Raw genomic sequence first — 12315 nt, 5'->3', positions numbered from 1 at the left:
CTCATTTTCAACAAATCAGCATTTTCCAATGAAATAACATGTCAATAAAAAATGCCCAGCCAGCCTCATTGCTCAGTTCCACAAACCTGCCTGTCCACTAGAGCAGCCAGCAGAACATCGTATACTCTGCATTCCTCGTTAGGAAAAAAGGCATCGTCAGTGCCATGAAACAGCCAGCTTTATGATTTTAAGGATAAGGTTACTTAAGGTTTTCCTTCTCCCTTGCAACAGCAGTATGGATTGTCATTATCTAAATAGACTCCCTTTTCTAGGGTGAAAGTTGGGTTGTTAAAAAAAGAAAAAAGACAATTGGCAGAAACACCAGGGTTTGTTTTCAATGCAAAGTGTACAAATGCAGCTATAATCACCGGAAATTAGAGGCAACAGCCTGAAGAAAGCAGCAATCCGTGGCACATTGTTTGGTAGGTAAGTGTACAACCTACAATGGGGAGAGAAGGGGGGGGGGGGGGAATTAGTCATCTCCAAAATATAAAAAGCAAAAATCTAGTTTCCTTAAACACATAGTATGGTCCTAGATAAAACCATACACCACGTTACAAAATAATCCTTTTGTGCAAGTTAAGGAATCCATTGAATGAGTAAGTGGTGCTTAACTGGATACAGTGTATCTAAACACAGGTTTGTTCCTCATCATTTCTACCCTACCAATGATTCTGGGCAAAGAAACTAATACAAGTACAGTCTCATTTATTAAAACAAACTCAATTATCCAGGGGAGTAAAAGCTCACTTCAGTGGGTGCTTCCCAAACAGTGCTCTTCTCTCCTAACCACATCAAGTTAGTATCTATTCCTCTGACATGCTTAGATTACCACATCCTTTTTAAGCACCCACTTAATGTAAATGGTCTCCTTCTGCTTACAAGACCCAAACTGCTATTTCCTGTGTAGCTCCAAACACAATGCATCACATACAGAGAAGATTCAGGGACAGACAATCCATTGCCCCTTCCACTGAACAAGAAACAGTCCACAGCTACACACAGGTAAGGGATTTTTCTCTCCTCCTAGCTTTTCTATCCCATTAAATCATTTTTCTATCAATCACTCTTTCCTATCATGCCTTGTACTTAGTATAGAATTCAGTGTTCACCACAGATCTGAACACTGAATAATGTTAGGCCTTGGCAAATCCACTGAGTAGGCTTACCCTGTAGCCCATGCATACATCTGCCCTACTGAAAAGGAAAACTCTAAATATTTTGCTTCCCTGTCAAAAAAAAAAAAAAAAAAAAAAAAAAACACCACACACACACACACACACACACACACACACACCCCTCCACCAATATCACCACTAAGACCCTCTCACATTATCCCGAGTCTGCCATGCCTGCAGGTCACTTTGGGAATATATTCCTTCAGCTCAGAACCTTGTCATAGCCCAGGCACATGAAGAACTTAAGTGGCAGAAATAAATAAGCCATAAAGCTGCTATTTGTGCATGTATTTTGTGGTCCCATATGGGCAACTCAGTATTTTCAACAGTCAAAATGCCAAAGGTAAAGTATCAGTTAAAGTGTATCTTGCATCAATAAGATACCAGGGGCCAGATTTTTTTTGAGGAATTTAGGTTCCAGAAGATAGAGTGGGATGTCTAGTAGCGCCCTAGTTCGCAGTGATATCAAGAGGAGCTAAGCACCTAATCTGTTTCAGCAAATTTGAAAATCCCACTTGTACCTAAGTGTAATCAGTTTTAGGCACCTGAATGTCTAGAGAATTACAATGCTAAGACTGCCAAGATCTGCTTGTGTGTAGTACATTGGCAAATCAGGGCCTTCATTATGCCTAACAAGTTTCAACTTAAAATCAAATTGAAAACCAGATGTAATTAGTCATTAATTGGTCATTAATTTGGAGCAAGAGTGGCTAGACAGACTAGATGGGATATTTCAGTTACAGTACATGGGTGGCATTTGCCGTTGTACAAAATGTAATAAAGCAAAAAGTTTATCCTAGAACCCTTTAAAACATTTTTTAAACTGTACAAGGATTTGATTCTAACATATAACTAGAAAGGGGATTTTCAAAGAGATGATTTCAGAAGTATCTGGATTATTTTAAACTGCCATACTACCAAGGAATTTCCCAGTCTCGCCTCCCGCACACCCTCAACAGAGCAGGCTCAGATTTCGCCTGTCCATCTTTTGACATAGTTCTCAACTTGATCAAATATTGGATGAAATGTTTAGGGAACCACCAAAATGAAGGGCACAGAGTTATTCATGCAGGGAACTTCCTTTAGTGTAAACTCATTTGTGAGATCCTTTATTGTGGATGTTAATTTTCTATAGTAAAAATAAGAGAGACTACACTTTGGTGGAACAGGATAGGCTTTGAGACTAAACTAAATGAAGGACATACAGGAAGTTTTGGAGATGTGCTTATAATTACAGTTCCACATCTGAGGTTACTTCTGTATAGAGGCAAGGTGGGAAAGAATGACTTATTGTCTCAGATGCTTTCTGGAGTCTCCTCCTTACCAGATATATTAACTACAATACCAAACAACATCCTGAATTACACGCACATGATCAGTAGCATAAACATCTCACTGCGTTACTGCATAACGGCACTGAGACTATAGTAGCCTTATACATCCATCCCATGAACCAAGAAGATTGTGTAAAATAAATATATATATACACACCAATCTTCACGCAAAGAAAATTAAAGCAGCAAAGTCAAGCTTTCAGCTTAAGAAACTCAGCTTGCCCGTGCAAACTTTAGCTCCTTATGCATGTTCATTGTGAGAGTCTTTAATTACATGATCAGAAATTATTGCATTCAGCACGCAGAATAGGCCATGCCCATGGAATGAGCAGGTATTTAGTATTTCCTTTCACCCTCTTTGTTCAGTGGCTGGCCCCAGATCTGCCAGGCCACACAAGACACCCTCCTCTGAAGACAGAAATAGTGATTTCTTTTTTGGTTTTTCCATTGTGCCCATCATTGAATCATCAGCAAGCATCACAAACATGCCTTACAACAGCCCCATGAGGGTGAGCTATTCTCATCCCCCTTTTCCCAGATGCAAATGGGGGCACAGGCACACAATGTCAATCAAAAGTATCCCCTAGTTTTGATGTCCACTTTGAGATGCATATGACCTCAAATTCAAACAAAACATACCACTGTTTGTTCAGACCACAGCTCTCATTGACTTCAGTGGCTCCTCTTAGTGCTGTGACAAGTCAGGTCAGCAGGATGCAATCAGGAAGTGAGAGGTGGGGGGGAAGTGAAAGAAGCTCAAAGAGGGGAAGAAAAAGCCAGTCCCCTTGTTAACCAGGAGTGGGCCAGTTAGGAGCAGCTGGTAAGGCACTAGCTCAGGCAGATTAAGGATCAGCTGAGATAGCTACCTTGATTCAATTAGGGCCAGCTGACTCTACTTCAGGCCTGCCGGAGACCTTTTAAAAGCCTCCCTGGTCAGCTGGCATGAAAGAGCCACAGCTATAGCCATAATTAGAGGGAGAAACAGAATGGGGAAGAAGCTCTAGGAAGAGAAGTTAGGCTCCCTCTCCAGGCAGACTATCATGCTAACCTGCTTCTAAGGGGAAGGCTGGCTGTCCCCACATGACAGACAGGGGCTGTTTTGCCTGGGGCCCTTCTCACCAAAGGGAGAAGAGCAGAGTCTGGCAAGGAGAGGCTCGAGCTATAGGGCTCAATACTTCTGCTAATCAGATCTAGGAGAGGGCAAGTCTGGCTTTTCTTTGTTGGTTTGTTCGTGGCTTTGAACAAGAAAAGGGAAAGACTGGCTTTTCATTTTGATGACTGAACACTTTTAAACATGTTTAAATTTTGAAAATGAAAATTTTGAAAGAGAAGATTGAGAGGGGACATGATGGTGGTTCTCAGGTATCTAAATGGGTGTCACAAGGAGGTGGGAGAAAAATTGTTCTCCTGGGCCTCTGAGGATAGAACAAGAAACAATGGGCTCAAATTGCAGCAAGGCAAATTTAGGTTAGACATTAGGAAAAACTTACTTGCTGTCAGGGTGGTGAAATACTGGACTAAGTTAATATATGGAGACATTACTATCTCGTAGCACTGGAAGGGTCCTTGAGGGGTCATTGAGTCCAGTCCCCTGCCATCACAGCAGGACCAAGTACCATCCCTGACAGATTTTCCCCAGATCTCTAAATGGCCCTATCGGGGATTGAGCTCACAATATTTTACAAGGGATAAGAGCTCCACCAAAAAAGGAGGATTTTCCGCCATTTGCTCCTGTCTAGAGTGGGCCAAATGGCGGAAAAGCCTCTTCTGGAAAAGTGATCGGGAAACACTACACAAATTGCCCAGCACAATTTGCGTAGCTTTTTCTGACAAAGGACTGTAGTGTTGACCTACCTCTGAGTGTCCCTGAGACTATGACACAGAAATAAACAATAGTAAAATAAATAAAATTCCTCTTTTCAAGCCATCCAGTTAGGAAAACTTGAGGGTAGTCACTCCAGCACATCTGTACTTGAGAGGGCAAGGTATTTAGGTAGACAGCAACATAGAGGTGAGAGAGTTCTCAGGGGAATAAATTATTGAAATCAATTAGATGTGTTGTAACCTTCTTGCAGATGTGACCCTGATATTGTTATTTACTAAGCTTCTGCATAACAAAGTCAATATCACTTTGTATTTGTTTGATGTTTGAAAGTCAATATTTGAAGATTCATATGACAGGGATCTTAGAGGCCACAGTAATTAACTGTGAAGGAACCTAGGGCTTATCTCCACCACCTTACTCATGTTCAAACTACATTCTGCCTTATTTTCACTAGGATTTTACCTCATTAGTTACCTAATGACATTCATGGGCAGTAGATTTAAAGGCTAAGGAAGTAGTTCTTCACAGCTCTTGCAGACAACCTGTGGAACTCATTGCCAGGGGATGCTGTGAAGGCCAACATTATACCTGGCCATGGCTCTACAACCAAGGCCATAGAGCCCCTCTAATTTATTTGCATTCTTGGGAAGACAGAGCCATGAGTGCCTGGTTACTGCTAATGTCCCAATGGTGCTGCTCAGGCAGAATGAGGAAGCAGCAGATGTACCCTGGAGGAGGCAGGCTTTTCTGGAGTTCTGCTTTTCCCACCTTTCTTATGCAAAATACATATTGGGAATCATTCCATGTGCACACTAATTAGTGACTATAACTGGTGCTAGGTTTTCTCTAGACAGAAATATAGGTCCAGCTATAGGTTGGCCATTATCCTTTTAACCACTGCATCGTCTGCACATGCTCAAATAATTGGTTAAAATGCTCCACTACTGCTACAGTGGTGGTAGCACCTGTAGAAAATTCATCATCTAGTGTAGAGAAGGCCACAGCAAAACAGAGTTTTAGTTCTGGAGAGTACTTAGTGATTGATACTTGCAAGTAGGAATAAGAGATCCTCCGGAATAGGGCTTTATTCTGGAGGATCGCACCAGTCTGGACGCTCTTTTCCGGCTTTTCCCCAAGCCGGAAAAAAAGCGGCAGCCATGTTTATTTAAATCCCGTGGGGGATATTTAAATCCCCCACGGATTTCCCTATTCCAAAGTTAGAAATTAGCATGCCTTTTCCGAAGAAGCGGCCAGTCTAGACGTAGCCAATCAGTGCAGAGTGGAGCGAAAGAATGACTCATGTCTTGCTCACAACGCTCCTGTTAATGCATCTCAGAATCATGTTTGCTTTTTTGGCGACAGCATCATACTGTTGACTTATATTTAGCTTGTGATCCACTATGACCCCTACATCTCTTTCTGCACACTCCTTCCTAGACAGTCGCTTCCCATTCTGAATGTGTGAGACTGATTGTTCCTAAGTGGCATACTTTGCATTTGTCCTTATTAAACTTCATCCTATTTACCTCAGACCATTTCTCCAGTTTGTCCAAATCATTTTGAATTATGACCCTATCCTCCAAAGCAGTTGCAACCCTTTGACTTGCTCAGAGTTACAAAGCAAATCTGTGGTAGAATCAGAACTAGAATACCCAGTCACTTTCCCACCACTTAGCTTTAATATTTCATCCTTGTTAAAATAAACAGAATACTTGGCCTACTTTCAAGTCCACAATTGAATAGCCAGATGAATAATTTTAATTGTTTTTAAACTCTTTTCAATATACATGTACTCTCTCCAAATGTAAGCGGGGGAATGGTCCCGCTATTGTGGGGAACTTTCCTGGCTTATATACCACCCCAGTGAAATGGACCAGCAAAAGGATCTGAGTCCCCTCTCCCACTTCCTTTACCCCATGGCTTCCCTGATCCTGAGGGTTCCCCCTCCACTCTCCTGAGTAGCAGAGTCCTCGAAACCCCAACAAGGCTGGGCCCAGGTTTCCTGGGGCTTAATCCCCGACCTTGTAGTCATTAGGGGCAGGAGTTAGGGTGTCCCCACTCCGAGGTGCTCTCTTTACACTGCAGGCCTTCTTGGCCCAGTGATCACTTCATAAGGTTCAAAGCAAATACAATTTATTAAACATCAAGGCTACGTCTACACTGGCCCCTTTTCCGGAAGGGGCATGTTAATTTCACCTATCGTAGTAGGGAAATCCGCGGGGGATTTAAATATCCCCCGCGGCATTTAAATAAAAATGTCCGCCGCTTTTTTCCGGCTTTTAAAAAAGCCGGAAAAGAGCGTCTACACTGGCCCCGATCCTCCGGAAAAAGCGCCCTTTTCCGGAGGCTCTTATTCCTACTTTGAAGTACTTTGAAGTACTTTCAAAGTAGGAATAAGAGCCTCCGGAAAAGGGCGCTTTTTCCGGAGGATCGGGGCCAGTGTAGACGCTCTTTTCCGGCTTTTTTAAAAGCCGGAAAAAAGCGGCGGACATTTTTATTTAAATGCCGCGGGGGATATTTAAATCCCCCGCGGATTTCCCTACTACGATAGGTGAAATTAACATGCCCCTTCCGGAAAAGGGGCCAGTGTAGACGAGCCCCAACTGATTAAAGAGAAAAAGAATAAGAAAAAAATGAGAATGGTTAAATGAGAACACACAGTCCTGCTCTGTAGCACGGGGACATCAAAACAGCAGCCTGCAGAGTGTAAGGACAGTTCACAGTCTCTTCCTTATAGGCCCCTTAGAGGCCCTGGATGTGCTGCAGGGGGGCTGCAGGCTGGACACACTTGCTCTGGCAGTGACCACACAGCCTCAAGCTCTAAGTAGCCAGACCCCTCTCCCAGTCTGGCCTGCTGGGCCTCCTGGCTGGTGATATCTCCCTGCCCAGAGCCTCTCCCCACACTTTGCAGGTCCCAGCTGCTCACCACACCCAGCTGTAGGCTGTGCTGCCTTGTCAGTCTCCAGCTCCTTGTGTTGCTTCTCTGTCCCTTTTGGCTCTCTGAGCACTGCCAGTCTGCTGCTCAACACAGGGTCTGCGCTCCTTGAGCTGTGTGTGCCTGGCTCTATTGCTGAAAAACTGCCTCTCCACACAGCTTGCCCTCCTTGGGCTGTCTGAGTCTGGCTCTGTAGCTGCAGAACTTCTTCTGCACACAGCTTGCACTGCTCTTAGCTGTCTCTCAGCTCTCTCCTTGCTCAGAGAGACCCAGAACAAAACCCAGCTCACAGGGAGGACGGGGCCTGGCCTCTTGCTTTCCTCACTGGCCTGTCCAACCTGTCAATCAGGCCGAGCTGGAGTGTTGGCTGCTTTCCATTGTCTCTGGGGTCTGTTAGTCTCATGGACCCTTCCCCTTTTGACACTGGGAGCTGGCGAATCAAAAACTCCCACTGAGTTTTAGTAAGGGGCTAACAGTCCCCTTACACAAAGACATAATAGTGAAAGAAGAAAGTTCATAATGGTGAGAGACAAAAGAAAGCATTTCTTTATTTGAGTCTTCCTCATTTGCCAGGTTATTGTGCCTGAAGCTTGTAGTTATGGAATTCCAATTAACACTAATGGGAATTATGAGGCTTCACACCACATTGAAAGTTTACTATTGAATGTTTATTGGCGCATGAAAGAGGCTGATCATTATTGTCAATTTCACTTTTACTTGAATCAACTGAAATTCAGCTCCTGCAGATTTAGTGCAATTTTCAGATATGTACATTTCTGCTCAGTTCTGTACAGTAAATACAATCAAGTCGTACTACCTGGCAATGGCAGGATTCGAGGGTAATCACCAGGTAGAAACTCAGCAGGGGTCCCAAATTAAGCAGCGAATGGGGGGAATCTCTCATAGTCAGGTGTTTTTCTGACGCAAACAAAATAGAACAAAGCAGCAAAACATCAGTCCCTCTCCTCTGTGTGCAGCTTAACAGTCCTTGAACTATAACCCAGCACATGAGCAGGGCAGTTTTCCTGCCTCCCTTACATTAAACCCCTCTCTAGTCTCAAACATTGCTGAGAGCCAAGCCCTTTTTAATTAGTTCAACTGCATCTAATCACCATGGGCATAAACACCTCATGCTCCTTTCACCCGGAGCTCAGGTCAGCATCGCAAAAAGGGACTCTTCAAGGGATAGGTGGTGACTGTCCTCTGTGACACTGGCGTAACGCTGGATATACCCTCCCTGAAGTTATTCATGTCCCTGTCCCTGGCATTGTTTATCCCGAGGGAGGCCCCTGCAGCCAACCCAACCTCTAACCTTGCAAGGTCCCCCTGTACAAAGGATGTCATTTTGAGACCCCCAGGCAGCACAGAGCCGAATGGAACAGCTACCACTCAGCAGGCTGGCTCTGGCTTTCAGGGGGTCCCTTCAACTATAGGTCTGGCAAGTGCCTACCACGAGGTTGTGCCTTTTCTCTGCACAAACACATTTTTTTTAAAATGACACTAAAACAGTCCCTGCCCTGATGAATTTCAATTCAAGAACAGGACAGACGGGCAAAGGCTGGGCGGGAAAACAGCAGAGGCACCAGCAAAGTGAGGGAGAGAACCCTTGCTTCCAAGTGGTAAGGCAATGTCCTAGCTGCTAGACCACACTGCCTCTCCATGCAGGTAGACTGGGATAAAACCGGAGTAAACAACAGCAGAATCAGGTCCAGCAGCTGGAAATCCTGGGATTTAACCCTTGTATACCCAGGTCTGCCTTGGTTGTCCAAGCCTCCCTTTTGGGACCTCAGTGGGCTGTGGTCCCCTTCAGGGTGTATATTCCCCCGTCCCAACTATACGGCATCCCAAAGCACTTTAAATCACTCCACTGAAATGCACTCTCTGGGGAGGAACACCATAGCTCTTCAGCAATATGCAGTAACGCCATTGATATAACAGTCTGGGGCTCTTACAGTATGTCTAAAACCCACAGCACTTGGCGTCCAAGTCAGACTCATGGGACTCAGGCTGGGGGCTGAAAATAACCATGTGGACATTTGGGGCTTGGGCTGTAGCCCAGGCTCTGAAACTCACCCCGCCCCCTTGCAGGATCTCAGGGGGCTGAACATCTGCACTGCAGTTTGATAGCCCTCAGGGTCTGTCTACACTGCCACCCTAGTTCGAACTAGGGAGGCTAATGTAGGCATTCGAACTTGCAAATGAAGCCCAGGATTTAAATATCCCGGGCTTCATTTGCATGTTCCCAGGCGCCGCCATTTTTACATGCCCCGTAGTTCAAACTACCTGCCCGCAGCTACACGTGGCACGGAGTAGGTAGTTCAAATTAAAGCTCCTAATTCGAACTACCATTAAACCTCCTTGCAGAAGGAATAACCAGGGCTCGACAAATAATACAATCCACGAGTGAGTAGATTGTAACCCGGAAGAGCCGGGTTCGGGCAATCTGCGCATGGGAATAATGGTAGTTCGAATTAGGAGCTTTAATTCGAACTACCTAGTCCGTGCCGCGTGTAGCCGCGGGCAGGTAGTTCGAACTACGGGCCATTTAAAAATGGCGGCACCTGGGAACATGCAAATGAAGCCCAGGATATTTAAATCCTGGCTTCATTTGCAAGTTTGAATGCCTACATTAGCCACCCTAGTTTGAACTAGGATGGCAGTGTAGACGTACTCTCTGAGCCCAGTCAGCTTACCCAATCCAGCCATAGCTGCATGCGGGATCATTTGTAGCAGTGTGGACATACGCTGAGGTCCCAGTCCCACATTCCCTCCACGTCCTAAGCCCCTCTTGACTTTGTAATTAGCTTTCTCCTCCACATGGGAAGTGTAGTGACGGGGCCAAACCTTCAGGCCATTGACTTAAGTGGTCCCGGCCAAGCATTTGGCCCAAGACCTTACAATACATCACCATTATGTGCAAGAGCACAAATTGAAGCTATAAGCCCTGACCACTTTTACACTAATGTAAATACAATCAGGATTTATTCCTGATTTAGCCTGGAGTAATGGAATAGCGTTCTGGTTTACTATCAGCCAGGGCAATGGTTGCCAAAATAAGAACATAAGAACGGCCATACTGGGTCAGACCAAAGGTCCATCCATCTCAGTACCCTGTCTGCCGACAGTGGCCAATGCCAGGTGCCCCAGAGGGAGCGAACCAAACAAGAAGTGATCAAGCAATCTCTCTCCTGACATCCATCTCCACGCTCTGGCACACAGAGGCTAGGGACACCATTCCGTACCAATCCTGGCTAATAGCGATTAGTGTACTTAACCTCCATGAATTTATCTAGTTCTCTTTTAAACCCTCTTATAGTCCTAGCCTTCACAACCTCCTCAGGCAAGGAGTTCCACAGGTTGACTGTGTGCTGTGTGAAGAAGAACTTGTTTTATTTGTTTTAAACCTGCTGCCTGTTAATTTCATTTGGTGACCCCTAGTTCTTATATTATGAGAACAAGTAAATAACGTTTCATTATTCACTTTCTCCACTCCACTCATGATTTTATATACCTCTATCCTATCCCCCCTTAGTCTCCTCTTTTCCAAGCTGAAAAGTCCCAGTCTCTTTAATCTCTCCTCATATGGAACCTGTTCCAAACCCCTAATCATTTTAGTTGCCCTTCTCTGTACCTTTTCTAATGCCAGTGTATCTTTTTTGAGATGAAGAGAACACATCTGTACACAATATTCAAGACGTGGGCGTACCATGGATTTATATAAAGACAATAAGATATTCTCCATCTTATTCTCTATCCCTTTTTTAATGATTCCTAACATCCTGTTTGCTTTTTTGACTGTCGCTCTACATTTGTCAAAAGCTTCCTGGAAATCTAAGTACACTATATCTACTGGATCCCCCTTAGCCACATGTTTGTTGACCCCTTCAAAGAACTCTGGCAGATTACTAAAACATGATTTCCCTTTACAGAAGCCATGCTGACTTTTGCCCAACAAATTGGGTGCATCTAGACTGGCAAGATTTTGCGCAAAAGTGGCCGCTTTTGAGCAAAAACTTGCCAGCTGTCTACACTGGCCACTTGAATTTACGCAAGAGCACTGACTTTGTAATGTATAAAATCAGTGCTTCTTGCGCAAATACTTTCACACTCCTGCTCGGGAAAAAGCCCTCTTGTGCACGAGGGCCAGTGTTGAGAGAGAAGAACTGTTTTGCTCAAAAAGCCCAATGGCTAAAATGCAATCGAGACTTTCTTGCGCAAAATTGCGTCTAGACTGGCCACGGATGCTTTTGCGCAAAAGCACTTTTTGCGCAAAAGCATCCGTGCCAATCTAGACACGCTTTTGCAGAAATACTTTTAACTGAAAGACTTTTCCGTTAAAAGTATTTCCACAAAATCATGCCAGTCTAGAAGCAGTCATTTTGTTCATCGATGTGTCTGACAATTTTATTCTTTACTATTGTTTCAATTAATTTGGCCAGTACTGATGTTAGACTTACTGGTCTGTAATTGCCGGGATTGCCTCTAGAGACCTTTTTAAATATTGGCGTTATATTAGCTATCTTCCAGTCACTGGGTGCAGAAGCTGTTTTAAAGGATAAGTTACAAACCATAGTTAATAGTGCCACAATTTCACATTTGAGTTCTTTCAGAACTCTTGGGTAAATGCCATCCGGTCCGGTGACTTGTTACTTTTCAGTTTATCAAATAATTCCAAACCTCCTCTAATGACACTTCAATCTGTGACAATTTCTCAGATTTGTCACCTACAGAGGATGGGTTTGGGAATCTCCCTAATCCAGTGGACTCTTCGAAAGTAGGGTCCTGATCCACCTTTACCATTAATCTTCACAGTCATTAACACCAGTGAAAAGAGGGTGTAAAAGGTTTCCATGGAATGGCAGTCATTTATACCTACACTGCCCCAGCATAAATGACTGGACAATAGGGCCAATAGGACAGATCCTCAGCTTCAGCTAAACCAATGTTTTTCAAACTGTGCTCCGCGGAGTCCCAGGGCTCTACAAGACATCTCCAGGGGCTCCGCGAGGTTGACAAACTGGAAACATCGATAGGTACAGCACA

General features: G+C 44.3%; 1 protein-coding gene across 5 annotated transcripts in view; it reads right to left on the bottom strand.

Annotated features, from left to right (window-relative positions):
• LOC149523542 (uncharacterized) overlaps positions 1–3349 on the bottom strand; it is a 929974-nt gene extending 926625 nt beyond the window's left edge. For 4 of the 5 annotated variants that reach the window (XR_016350705.1, XR_016350704.1, XM_089782250.1 and 1 more), the window contains exon 1: positions 3152–3349. The gene's annotated coding sequence lies outside the window, so the exon portion shown is untranslated. Of the gene's footprint in view, positions 1–368; positions 440–3151 lie in introns of all 5 variants that reach the window. The other variant, XM_089782251.1, reaches the window with a different exon arrangement.
• Between the last annotated feature and the right edge of the window lie 8966 nt (positions 3350–12315).

This window comes from Pelodiscus sinensis, chromosome 15, assembly GCF_052426305.1.
Source record: "Pelodiscus sinensis isolate ZL-2025 chromosome 15, ASM5242630v1, whole genome shotgun sequence".
NCBI lineage: Eukaryota > Metazoa > Chordata > Testudines > Trionychidae > Pelodiscus > Pelodiscus sinensis.
Note: the sequence above shows the minus strand (reverse complement) of the source record. Positions and strands in the feature narration are given on the sequence as shown.